The sequence below is a fragment of the Heterodontus francisci genome, unplaced genomic scaffold, assembly GCF_036365525.1.
Source record: "Heterodontus francisci isolate sHetFra1 unplaced genomic scaffold, sHetFra1.hap1 HAP1_SCAFFOLD_286, whole genome shotgun sequence".
Taxonomy (NCBI): Eukaryota; Metazoa; Chordata; class Chondrichthyes; order Heterodontiformes; family Heterodontidae; genus Heterodontus; species Heterodontus francisci.
In genome coordinates this window covers 2,154,034-2,166,835 of record NW_027141006.1, presented here as the reverse complement: position 1 = coordinate 2,166,835, position 12,802 = coordinate 2,154,034, and the positions used below count along the sequence as shown (strand labels likewise).

Here is a 12,802-nt window from a genome sequence, read left to right as displayed (position 1 = left end):
ATTTCCAGAATTGAAAGGTACAGAATGAATGCAAGGAGGCTTCAAGGGGATTTGGACAGGTTAAATGAATGGGCAAGAACATGGCAGATGGAATATAATGTGAATAAGTGTGAAGTTCTCCACTTTGGTAGAATAAACAGAAAGACAGAGTATTCCTTAAATGGTGAGAGGCTGGGAAGTGTCGATGTCCAAAGGCACCTGGGTGTCCTTGTTCATGAGACACTAAAAGCTAGCATGCAGGTGCAGCAAGCAATTAGGAAGGCAAATGGTATGTTGGCTTCATTGAAAGCGTATTTGAGTACATGAGTAAAGATGTATGAAGTCTAGATGAGACCGCACCTGGAGTATTCTGTACAATTTTGGTTTCCTTATCTAAGGAAGGATAGACTTGTCACAGAGGGAGTGCAACAGAGATTCACCGGTCTCATCCCCTCGGATGGTGGGATTGTCTTATGATGAGAGACTGCAGAAACTGGGCCTAAATTCTCTGGAGTTTTGAAGAATGAGAGGTGATCTCATTGAAACAGGCAAAGTTCTTACAGGGTGTCACAGGGTAGATATGGATAGGATGTTTCCTCTGTCTAGTGAGTCCAGAACAAGGGGACACAGTCTCAGAATAAGGGCAGACTGAGATGAGCAGGAATTTCTTTACTCAGAGGGTGAGAAATCTGTGGAATTCTTTATCCCAGAGGGCTGTGGAAGATCAATCATTGAACATATTCAAGACATAAATCGATAGATTTCTAAATACTAACAAGATCAAGGGATATGGAGATGGCAGAGAAAAATGGCGTAGAGGTCGATGATCAGTCACGATCTGTTTGAATGTTGGAGCAGGCTCAATGGGCTGAATGGCCTAATGCCCCTATTTCCTATGATCCTATGAATCCCAATAATGTACATCAGAACGTTAGACCAAGTTATGCATTACATACCAGTTCAAAAATCCCACAGAGATTAAGACTGAAAGATACAGTATCAAGCCATTACTACAAAATGAAGGACTTGGAGCTTGCAGACCAGCCCATGTATAAGATTGAAAGTTATATTTTCATTCACAATCGTTTTCACAGAGCAGAATATTGAATACCAATCCACAACTTGCACAGGATTACCAAATAAAACCTACAACTGTGAAATACAGTTAATCCATATTTTAAATTAAACACAAGGCAAACACATATTGATACATTAAGAGAGCGGGAAACAGTGAGAGCAGAGTGGAGCATAAAGAGCCCAGGAGAGAGAGGGAGCAAGAGTTCACTCGGAGAGCAGGGAACAGCGAGAGCAGGCGTCAAAAAGGCAAAGGAATACACAATTAATGGGAGAACACTGAATGGTGTAGAGGAAGTGAGGGACGTCGGAGTGAATGTCCACAGATCCCTGAAGTAGCAGTACAGGTCAATAAGGTGGTTCAGCAGGTCCTTTCCTTTATTAACTGAGGTATAGAGTATAAGGGAGACTTGGGTGTCCATGTCAATAAGTCACTGACAGCTAACATGCAGGTGCAGCAAGCAATTAGGAAGGCTAATAGTATGTTAGCCTTTATCGCAAGAGGATTTGAGTACAGGAGTAGTGAATTCTTGCTTCAATTGTATAGAACCTTGGTTAGACTGCACTTGGAGCACTGTGTGCAGTTTTGGTCCCCTTGCCTTCGGAAGGATATTATTGCCACAGATAGAGTGCAAAGAAGGTTCATCAGACTTGTTCCTGGGATGGTGGGACTGTCCTATGTAGAGAGATTGGGGAAACTGGGGCTCTATTCTGTAGAGTTTTGAAGAATGAGAGGTGATCTCATTGAAACCTACAAAATATTTTAAGGACAGACGGGGTAGATGCAGCTAAGATGTTTCCCCTGGTTGGGGAGTCGAGAACCAGGGGACGCAATTTCAAAATAAGGGGCAAGCCACTTAGGACAGAGATGAGGAGAAATGTTGTTACTCAGAGGGTTGTGAATCTTTGGAATTCTGTACCCCAGAGGGCTGTGGAAGCTTAGTCATTGAGTATGTTTAAAGCAGAGATTGATAGATTTCTAAATACAAATGACATAAGGGAATATGAGGAAAGTGTGGGGAAAAGGGCATTGAAGTGGATGATCAGCCATGATCATATTGAATGGTGGGGCAGGCTCGATGGGCTGAATGGCCGACTCCTGCTCCTATGTTCCTATGTTCCTAACTCCACATTATCGATGAGATACAGCCTCAGGCCGACTTGTCGGGTGTTGCAAACAGATAACACTGCTTCTGATCTTCACCAGAACAGAGAGTGAGATGTAAAATTGATCATCAAACAGACTGTGCGAGAATACAACAGAATAAAACACATGGAGAGACACTGTGGAATAACAAATAGATTAGATTGGAATGTTGAATTATGATTGGAATGGATAAAACAACAGATGAAATTGGGACAGAAAAGAGAAACTGATGGGAAGAAGGAAGAAAAGAAAGGATGGATCTGTTCACTTTTTTCAGTTTTTTCACTGGTCCATCAAAGCTGGATTAAAAAAAGATGCAAAAAACAGAGAGTTTCACCAAAAAGGGAGATTAAATGCTGCCGAAACCTTGGATCGAAGGATGCCCCAACAGATCACCTGTTTAACTGTCTCCTCACTGGGAGATTTCAATCAATGAGCAATATTATTCTCTCCTTTTCTTTTGTTAAATGAAACCACTACTGTCACTTGGAGTTAATATCCCTGTGTTCCAACTCCTGAATAATAAAATTGTGAGTTTCGTGATATTTTCTGGACACTTTTCCTGCTGAAAGAACTAAGAACTCTTTTCTAATTTACACAATACTATATACACACTCATCAAGCCTCCGAAACTGGCATCTTTGGTGCTGCTCTCTCCTCCCAAACCTCATCTCATGTGACTGTTACATCATCACTCTGATTGTGGGAGGGATTAATCCCACTGTCTTCAGCATTAACCCTTTACATCCTCATACTGCACTGTCTGTCCAAAAAAATCAGTGGAGGGAACTTGAATTATCAAAACAGCAACAGCTGCCAGTTGAAAATCAACTCAACCCATCAGAGAGAGACTGTCAGAGAACTTCCTGCATCCAGTCCTGACCCTCTCACATTAACCAGCTGCTCACCCATACACCACTCTCATCAACACTGAACATTTTTACTGAGACCCTTCAAATACTGTTTACCAATACTGTATGCAACAAAGTTTAATATCTTCTCACCGTTTCTCGGTAACCACATGAGACATAGGTTTTCTTATTTGGTTCCTTTGATTTTTCTTGTTCCTGACTGACAAATATTCCAAACCTCAGATAAACCCTCCCACTTGCGTCATGTCCCAGTCTCGGTTAAATGCAACACATAATGACACAAACACTCTCCTTCAGTGAGATTAATATCAAGCTGTTTTCCAGGTTGAATGTAACTGTGAACAAATTTATGTCAAAGAAGTTAACTTTGATGTCTCAGCACTGAAATTCTGTCCAAGGAGGAACAGCCATTCCAAACTCATATCCTTCACAAAGGCTGTTTTTTTAATGTGATTGAAATTCATCAAGTATTTTGAATTAAAGTTCACAAGACACAAATGTCAATGTTGGTAATGAAACTTTTCAAGCATGTTGCTAATGTGAAATAAGGCTCTACTGGGAGTTGAACCCAGGATCTTCTGTTTACTAGACAGGTGCTTTAACCAACTAAGCTACAGAGCCAAATCACAAATGTGTGAGCAATTGAAATCAGAGGAAGGCCTTGTAGATAGTGGGCAGGCTTAGGCGAGTCAAGAGCTGAGTTCGTCATGGCAGTGTTCCCAGCCTCTGACTCGCTCTTGTAGTTGTAGCTGCAGTTGTAATTGTAATAGGCAACCGTCCGTCTCGGAAGGCGATGGGCTACACCCGGGGTGTACGTCACTTCTGTATGTAACATCGTTTGTTGTGGCTGTAGAGGATGACTCGTGAGTGTCAATCCATTCCTCAGCTGGTATAGATGAATGTCATTGGCCCGAGGTCGACTGATAATTTTTCCTTCCTCTGAGCTCTCTTTCCCACCATCTGGTCATTTCTTTTGTCCTCTGCTTTTCCCATGGTCTTCCTGAATGCCTTTCTCCAGGAATTCCAGTCAGCAGGAAGGACTTCCCATGCATCGACTCCAATCCCAGTCTGCTTGAGATCTCGCTTTGCAGATGTCCTTGTATCACAGACGTGGGTGACCTGTTGGTCTCATGCTGATAGCAAGCTCACCAAAGAGCATGTCTTTGGCAAAGCGACCGTCATCCATTCAGCACACATGACCCAGTCAACAGAGTCACCGCTGACTCAAGAGGGCAAACATGCTGCAGATCCCTGCACGCTGGTGTACTTCTGCATTCGGCACTCTGTCCTGCCAGGAGATGCCCAATATCCATCTGTACTTTCCCTGAGCTACAGGTTATTGCAAGTTTCTCTGGCTGTGTTTATTTTAGGTGATTTTGTACTCAGGTTTTTTGGAATCCATGTGTTTGCAGATCTTTGTGAGTGAGAGATGTGGTAATATGTTTAAAAGATTTCCCTATAAATTATTCATATCTCCATCTTTCCCCGAACTTTGCACAAACACATTAATATGGGAATCACACACATCAGGCCGTCAAACCTGTCTGCTAAACATTGAAAGGTGACAGTGTTTATTGTGACGGGGTTCCATTTATGAGGACACATCTTGATGATTCACACATGTAAAAATTTGTATATTATGTTCATGACATAATGACATAAAAAAACATTTCCTTGCACTTGCCATGCTTGGTGAACATTTTCTCTGCTGATGCCCCCTGAATATATTAGAGAACATGGTGACGAGGTTGAGATTAAAGTCTGTAAATATAGGCAGCAAACAGCAGCAGGGACTGCAGTGAACAAGATTTACGTGACATATTTCTGCTTATATTGGTGGGTGAAATAAGATACTAAACACACAAAATCCTACATTTGAGCTCGCGTATAAGATTGCTCTGTCTATGGAGATAGCATCAAAGAATGCTCAGGAATTTTGTCCTATGCCAGTGATCGTAACACACTTCAGGGGAACTTAAAAAAAATGGTAAAATGGGCTTTCACATAACAGATGAAATTTTACACAGAGAAGTGTGAAGTGATACAATTTGGAAGGAAGAATGCCATATAAATGAACCGTTACAATTCTAAACTGGGTGCAGGAGCAGAGAGACAATGTACACCAATGTTAGAAGGATTGAAAAGGTAGCTAAGAGCAAACAGGACACTTGGCTTTATTAATAGAGACACAGAGTAAAAGCATATAAGTTATGCTAAACCTTTATAAAATACTGGGAATGAATGGCCTCCTCCTGGACCTCCACAGAAAGCTTCCATTCCAGGTTTACACACACTCATCAGGATCACTCTCCACAGATCCTGCCACTCCAGGCTTGGACACCCACTTCAGGATCACTCTCCATACATCCCAGCACTATGGGCTCGGAGACCCTCTTCAGAATTCCTAAATCTCCAGACATGGACATCCTTTGAGGACCACTCTCCACAGATTCTGCCCTCCAGGTTCAGACACCCTCTTCAGAATCACTCTCCATACATCCCGCCACTCCACGCACGGATATCTCCCTCAGGATCAGATCAAAGAATGTTGCTTGTCACATATCAGCTCAAGCCTGAATGTTGTTCAGGTCTTGCTGCTTGCAGGTACAGATTGCTTCAGTATCTGATGAGTTGTGAATCATCAGCGAACATTCCCACTTCTGACTTATGTTGAAGAGAAAGCCATCAATGAAACAGCTGAGGATGGTTGGGCCTAGGACACTGCCCTGAGAAACTAAGTAACCAGTCATGAATGGTGGTGGACAATTAAATAACGAACCAGATGAGGAGGCTCCAAAAACATCCCTATCCTCAATGTTGGTGGAGCCGAGCACGTCAGTGCAAAAGGTGAAGCTGGAGCATTTGAAACCATCTTCAGTCAGAAATTGCTCAGTGGATGATTCATCTCGGCCTCTGGAGGTCCCCAGCATCACAGCTTCCAGTTTTCAGCCAATTCGCTTCACTCCACATAATGGCAAGAAACAGCTGAAGACACTCGATACAGCAAAGATTATGGACCCGAACAAGATTTCCGGCTCTAGTCCTGAAGACTTGTGTTCCAGAACTAGCTGCGCTCTCAGCCACACTGTTCCAGTAGAGCTACAACACAGGCATCTACTTGACAATGTGGAAAATTGCCCAAGTGTGCCCACTCCATAAAATAAATGCAGGACAAATCCAATCTGACCAATTGCCGCCCCATCAGTCTACAATCAATCATCAGCAAAGTGATGGAAGATGTCACCAACAGTGCTATCAAGCACGACACATGTAGCAATAATCTGATCATCGATGCTCAGTTTAGGTTCTGCCAGGGTCTCTCAGCTCCAGGAAATAATTTGGCAGATAGAGTACAATGTGGGAAAATGTGAGGTTATCCACTTTGGTAGGAAGAATAGAACAGGAAAATATTATTTAAATTGTGAGAGATCACAGAATGCTGCGATGTAGAAGGATCTGGGTGTCCTTGTACATGAATCACAAAAAGTTACCATGCAGGTACAGCAAATAATTAGGAAGGCAAATGGAATGTTACCCTTTATTGCAAGGGGGATGGAGTATAAAAGTAGAGAAGTGTTGCTACAAATGTACATGGTGCTGGTGAAACCACACCGAGAGTACTGTGTGCAGTTTTGGTCTCCTTATTTAAGGAGGGATATACTTGCATAGGAGGCAGTTCAGAGAAGGTGCACTGGATTGATTCCTGTGATGAAGTTGTTGTCTTATGAGGAAAGTTGAGCAGGTTGGACTGATACTCATTGGAGTTGAGAAAAATGAAAGGTGAGACATATAAGATTCTGAGGGGGGTGACAGGGTAGATGCTGAGAGGATGTTTCCTCTCGTGGTGGAATCTAGAACTAGGAGACACAGTTTCAGATTTAGGGCTTTTTCATTTAAGAAGGAATTTCTTCTCTCAGAGGGTCATTAATCTTTGGAATTCTCTACTTCAGAGAGCAGTGGAGGCTGGGTCATTGAATGTCTTCAAGATTTTTATCTACAAGAGAGCCAAGGGTTATGTGGGCAGACAAGAAAGTGGGGTTGAGGTCATGATCAGGTCAGCCATGATCCTATTGAATGGCGGAGCAAGCTCGACGGGCCAAATGGCCTACTCCTGCTACTAGTTGTTCTGATATTATGTTTGCATGATCTCATTGCAGCTTGGTCCAAACAGAGACAAAAGAGTGGAATTCCAGAGGAGAGGTGAGAGTGATTTCCCTTGAGTGAGTGTGGCATCAAGGATCCCTCGCAAAATTGAAGTCACTGGGAATCAGGGGGAAAACTCTCCACTTGCTGGAGTTGTACCTCGCACAAAACAAGATGTTTGTGGTTCGTGGAGGCCAATCATCTCAGCCCAGGACATTGCCTCAGGAGTTTCTCAGGGTAGTGTCCAAGACCCAAACATCCCAGCTGTTTCATTGACGACTTTCTCTTCAACATAAGTCAGAAGTGGGAATGTTAGATGATGACTCACAACTCTTTAGATACTGAAGCAGTCTGTGCCTGCAAGCAGCAAGACCTGAACAACATTCAGGCTTGAGCTGATAAGTGACAAGCAACCTTCTGGCCACACAAGTGCCAAGCAGTGAACATCTCCAATGAGAGAGAAAAAAAATCTACCTTTTGATATTCAGAAGCATTATCATCGTTAAATCCCCCACCATCAACATCTTGACCAGAAACGTAACTGGACCAGTCACATCTATGCTGTGGCTATAAGCGCAGGTCAGAGATTACGAATTCTGCAGCAAGTATCTCACCTCCTGACACCCCAAATCCTGTCCACCATCTACAAGGCACAAGTCAGGAGTGTGATGGAATACATCCCACTCAACAACACTCAAGAAGCTCAACACCATCCAGGACAAAGCAGCGCACTTGATCGGCACCTAACCCACCACCTTAAACATTCAATCCCTCCACAACCAGTAAACAGTGGCTGCAGTGTGTACCATCTCCATATGCACTGCAACAACTCGCCAAATATCCTTCAACAGCACCTTCCAAACTCGTGACCACTACCACCTCGAAGGACAAGGGCAGCAGATGCATGGGAACTCACTTCCTGCAGGTTCCCCTCCAAGACACTCACCATCCTGACTTGGAACGATATCGCCATTTCTTCACTGTTGTTGGGTCACAATCCTGGAATTCCCTCCCCAATAGCACTGTGGGTGTTCCTGCACCATATGGACTGCATCAGTTCAAGAAGGCAGCTCTCCACCACCTTCATAACGGCAATAGGAATGGGTAAAAAATGCTCGCCTTATCAGCGATACTCACACCCAAGAATGAATAAAAACCAAATCACTCTCCACAGATTCCCTACAATCTGGGCTTGGACATTTACTTCAGGAGCACAGAGCTTTATATCACTGCAACATGAGTTCCAATCTTCATATTCTGTTCACTTTTCACATTATTTTCTACCAGTCCACTAGCTTTTATTAATTCAGTATTCGGGTCTCTGCTCCTCCGCCGTTTCTAACATCTCACCTCTTACAAAAAACACTCTGATCTATCATAGGTACTAGATGACCCCTCATTTCAAACTCCATCTGCCAAAGCATTGCTCACTCACTTAATCTATCAAGAAGATTTGAAAATAAATTTCTTGCCAAAGGATAATTTTCTGCATCTGCTCCCTCGCCATTTGCTTTTCCCATTTGTCTTTCACTTGGTGCAAATCGAGAGAAAGTAAAGATGGAAGGAAGGAGGGGAGGAAAAATCCTGCTCTGTTTCGTGATCCCTATTTGATCTTCATTCCAGTGCAGTTTGGGTGAAGAATTCCAATTGTCTGTCTCAATTTCAATAAAGTATAAACAATTCTGGAATCACTGTCTGGACATTGACAAGAACAGGTTTCGAGGCTGTCTTTGCACATAAACAATACACTGAACAGTTCATAAACTAGCGACAAGGATGGGATTCGAACCCACGTGTGCAGAGCACAATGGATTCGCAGCCCATTATCTTAACCTCGCGGCCTCCTTGTCAGTTGCAGAAGCATAGCTGTCACCTTCAGCACAGTTTCTGGCTGTGCAGCCAGCTGTGGAATGATGGAAATATATCTTCTGTAAGTAAATGAAGTTGGGAATGGAGCAGTGTGAAACATTTCCAGACCATGTCCAACACATTTCTACTCAGTGTGAAAACCCACCACGGAAAGACTGGAACATACAATCATTTCAACACATCATGATTAACATCACTCAGACACCTGAACCATTAGGTCACTGATGAAGTCAAGATGCCCGAATTACTCATGAAATGACAACAGAACCAACTGACTGGAAGAATTGCTTAAACTCCACATGATCAGCGAGGCACAGCCTCAGGCCGACTTGTCGGGTGGTGTAAACAGATATCACTGCTTCTGATCTTCACCAGAACAGAGAGTGAGATGTGACATTGATCATCAAACAGACTGTGAAAGAATACAACAGAATAAAACACATGGAGAGACACTGTGGAATAACAAATAGATTTGATTGGAATGTTGAAATTTTGATTGAATGGATAAAACACCAGAAACAGCAGATTAAAGTGGGATTCTCATCATTATATTGATCTGGGACAGAAAAGAGAAACTGATGGAAAGAAGAGAAGAAGGAAGAAAAGAAAGGATGGAACTGTTCAATTTTTTCAGTTTTTTCACTCGCCCATCAAAGCTGATAATAAAAGTTGCAAATAACAGAGAATTTCACCAAAAAGGGAGATTAAATGTTGCTGAAACCTTGGATCGAAGGATGCTCCAACAGATCAGCTGTTTAACTGTCTCCTCACTAGGGGATTTCAATCAGTCAGCAATATTATTCTCTACTTTTTTTGTTAATTGGTCCCAGAACGGTCACTTGGAATTAATATCTGTGTTCCGACTCCTGAATAATAAAATTGTGAGTTTCTCGATATTTTCTGGACACAGTTCCTGCTGAAAGAACTAAGAACTCTTTTCTAATTTACACAACACTCTATACACACTCATCAAGCCTGCTAAGCTGGCATCCTTGGTGCTGCTCTCTCTTCTCCCAAACTTCATCTCATGTGACTGTTACATCATCACTCTGACCGTGGGAGGGGTTGATCCCACTATCTTCAGCATTAACCCTTTACATCCTTATACCACACTGTCTGTCCAAAAAAAATGGGTGGAGGGAACTTCCTTCATTTATCAAAACACCAACAGCAGCACAGTGGCGCAATGGTTAGCACCGCAGCCTCACAGCTCCAGCGACCAGGATTCAGTTCTGGGTACTGCCTGTGTGGAGTTTGCAAGTTCTCCCTGTGTCTGTGTGGGTTTCCGCCGGGTACTCTGGTTTCCTCCCACCTCCAAAAGACTTGCAGGTTGGTCGGTAAATTGGCCATTGTAAATTGTCCCTAGTGTAGGAACGTGGTTGGAGAATGGTGGGGATGTGGTAGAGAATATGGGATTAATGTAGGATTAGTATAAATGGGTGGTTGCTGGTTGGCACAGACTCGGTGGGCCGAAGGGCCTGTTTCAGTGCTGTATCTCTAAATAAGAAAAGTAAAATAAAAGCTACCAGTCGTAAATCAACTCAAACCCATTAGAGAGATAGAGGGAGACTGTCAGAGAACTTCCTGCATCCAGTCCTGACCCTGTCACACTCAGCAGCTTCTCACCCAGACCCCACTCTCATCAACACTGAACATTGTTACCGAGACCCTTCAAATACTGTTTATAAAAGGTAGAAAAATTCAAACTTCATCACAGCTAGATTGAATAGAACAAAGTTTAATATCTTCTTGTCGTCACTCGGTAACCACATGAGACAGTCCTTAAATCAGTAGCAGAAATTATCAGCTGTAAGAATGTTTGTCATTGGGTTGAATCATTTCTGTGTGAGGAATGTTCCAGCATCATAAACCAGGGGAACGTGTTGACTGAGCTGTGTCTTCATCTCTTCTGGACAGTTCACCCTTCATTCTGCTCTGATTCACTTTCCCAAAGCGGATCTAAAGATTCTCAAATCTGGAGACTGGGTTTTCTTATTTTGTTCCTTTTGATTTTTCTTGCTCCTGAATGATAACATATTCCAACCTCGGATCAACCTTGCCCTGTGTCCCAGTCTCGGTTAAAAGCGACAAATAACGGCACCAACATTCTGAAACATACAACACGGTCACATTCTGCTTCAGTGAGATTAATGCTGAGGCAGTTTCCGTGTCGAATGCGATTGTGAACAAATTTCTCTCAAGGAAATTGTGAGTGATCGAGTATTTGCACTGAATTTCTGTGCAAGAAGGTACAGTTTCAAACAGTCATTCCCAAATCACTTCCTTCACAAAGACAAAGACTGTGCTTTCTTAACGTGTCACTCAACTTCACAAACAAATTTGAACTCGAAGTTCAGGAGAAGACAGAGATGTGAATGATTGACAGTGTAATCTTTAAATCATAATTTTCCGTTTCTTCGTTGAAGTGAGGCTCAACACTAAGCCACTAGAGATCGCGGAAAGCTACAAACATGGATCCAGAAATCAGAAAAGTAGTGAAACAGTTGGTGAGTACATTGTGACACTGAAGAATTTATCACCACATTGCAACTTTGGCACATTCTTAGACTGTACATTATGAGACAGATTTGTGCTTATATTGGTGGATGAGAAAAGATACTAAACACACAAAATCCCAATTTGAGCTAGTGTGTAAGATTGCTCTTTCCACGGAGATAGCATCAAAGAATGCTCGTGAATTTCGTCCAGGTACTGCCTGTGTGGAGTTTGCAAGTTCTCCCTGTGACTGCGTGGGTTTTCTCCGGGTGCTCCGGCTTCCTCCCACAAGCCAAAAGACTTGCAGGTTGATAGGTAAATTGGCCATTATAAATTGTCACTAGTGTAGGTAGGTGGTAGGGAAATATAGGGACAGGTGGGGATGTTTGGTAGGAATATGGGATTAGTGTGGGATTAGTATAAATGGGTGGTTGATGTTCGGCACAGACTCGGTGGGCCGAAGGGCCTGTTTCAGTGCTGTATCTCTAATCTAATCTAATCTAATCTATGCCAGTGACAGTAACACACTTCAGAGGAACTTCAACACACTGGTAAAATGGGCTTTCACACAGCAGATAAAATTTTACACAGAAAATTGTGAAGTGATACAGTTTGGGAGGAAGAATGAGACAATGCACACCAATCTTTTTTGATCAAGGTTTGAAAAGGTTGCTAAGAGCAAACAGGACACTTGGCTTTATGAATAGAGGCATCGAGTAAAAGCAAATAAGTTATGCTAAACCTTTATAAAACACTGGGGATGAATGACCTACTCCTGTAGCTCCACGGAAAGCTTCCACTCCAGGCTCGGACACCCTCTTCAGGATCACTCTCCATACATCCCGCCATTCCACGCACGGATATCTCCCTCAGGATCAGATCACAGCTCCACAGTCCTGCCACATCCAGTCGTGAATGGTGGTGGATAATTAAATAACTAACAAGATGAGGAGGCTCCAAAAACATTCACATCCTCAATGATGGTCATGCTGAGCACGTCAGTGCAAAAGATGAAGCTGAAGCATTTGCAACCATCTTCAGTCAGAAATATTAAGTGGATTTGATCTGTGCTAATTTCAGCTCCTCATGCTCGCTGGTGCCTTGGTTCTCTGGTGCTAATTTCAGAGTAAATCATGCAGCTTGACAATTGGAGCCAAAGAAAAAGACACAGGAGAGGTTGAAAGTGCCAAAACCTGGGATTGAACCAAGAACTGTTTAACTG

General features: G+C 42.8%; 1 non-coding gene across 1 annotated transcript; it reads right to left on the bottom strand.

The window, feature by feature from the left end:
• Positions 1-3,619: 3,619 nt before the first annotated feature.
• trnat-agu (transfer RNA threonine (anticodon AGU)) lies at positions 3,620-3,693 on the bottom strand. Its single transcript has one exon. It is a non-coding gene; the product is annotated as a tRNA-Thr (tRNA).
• Between the last annotated feature and the right edge of the window lie 9,109 nt (positions 3,694-12,802).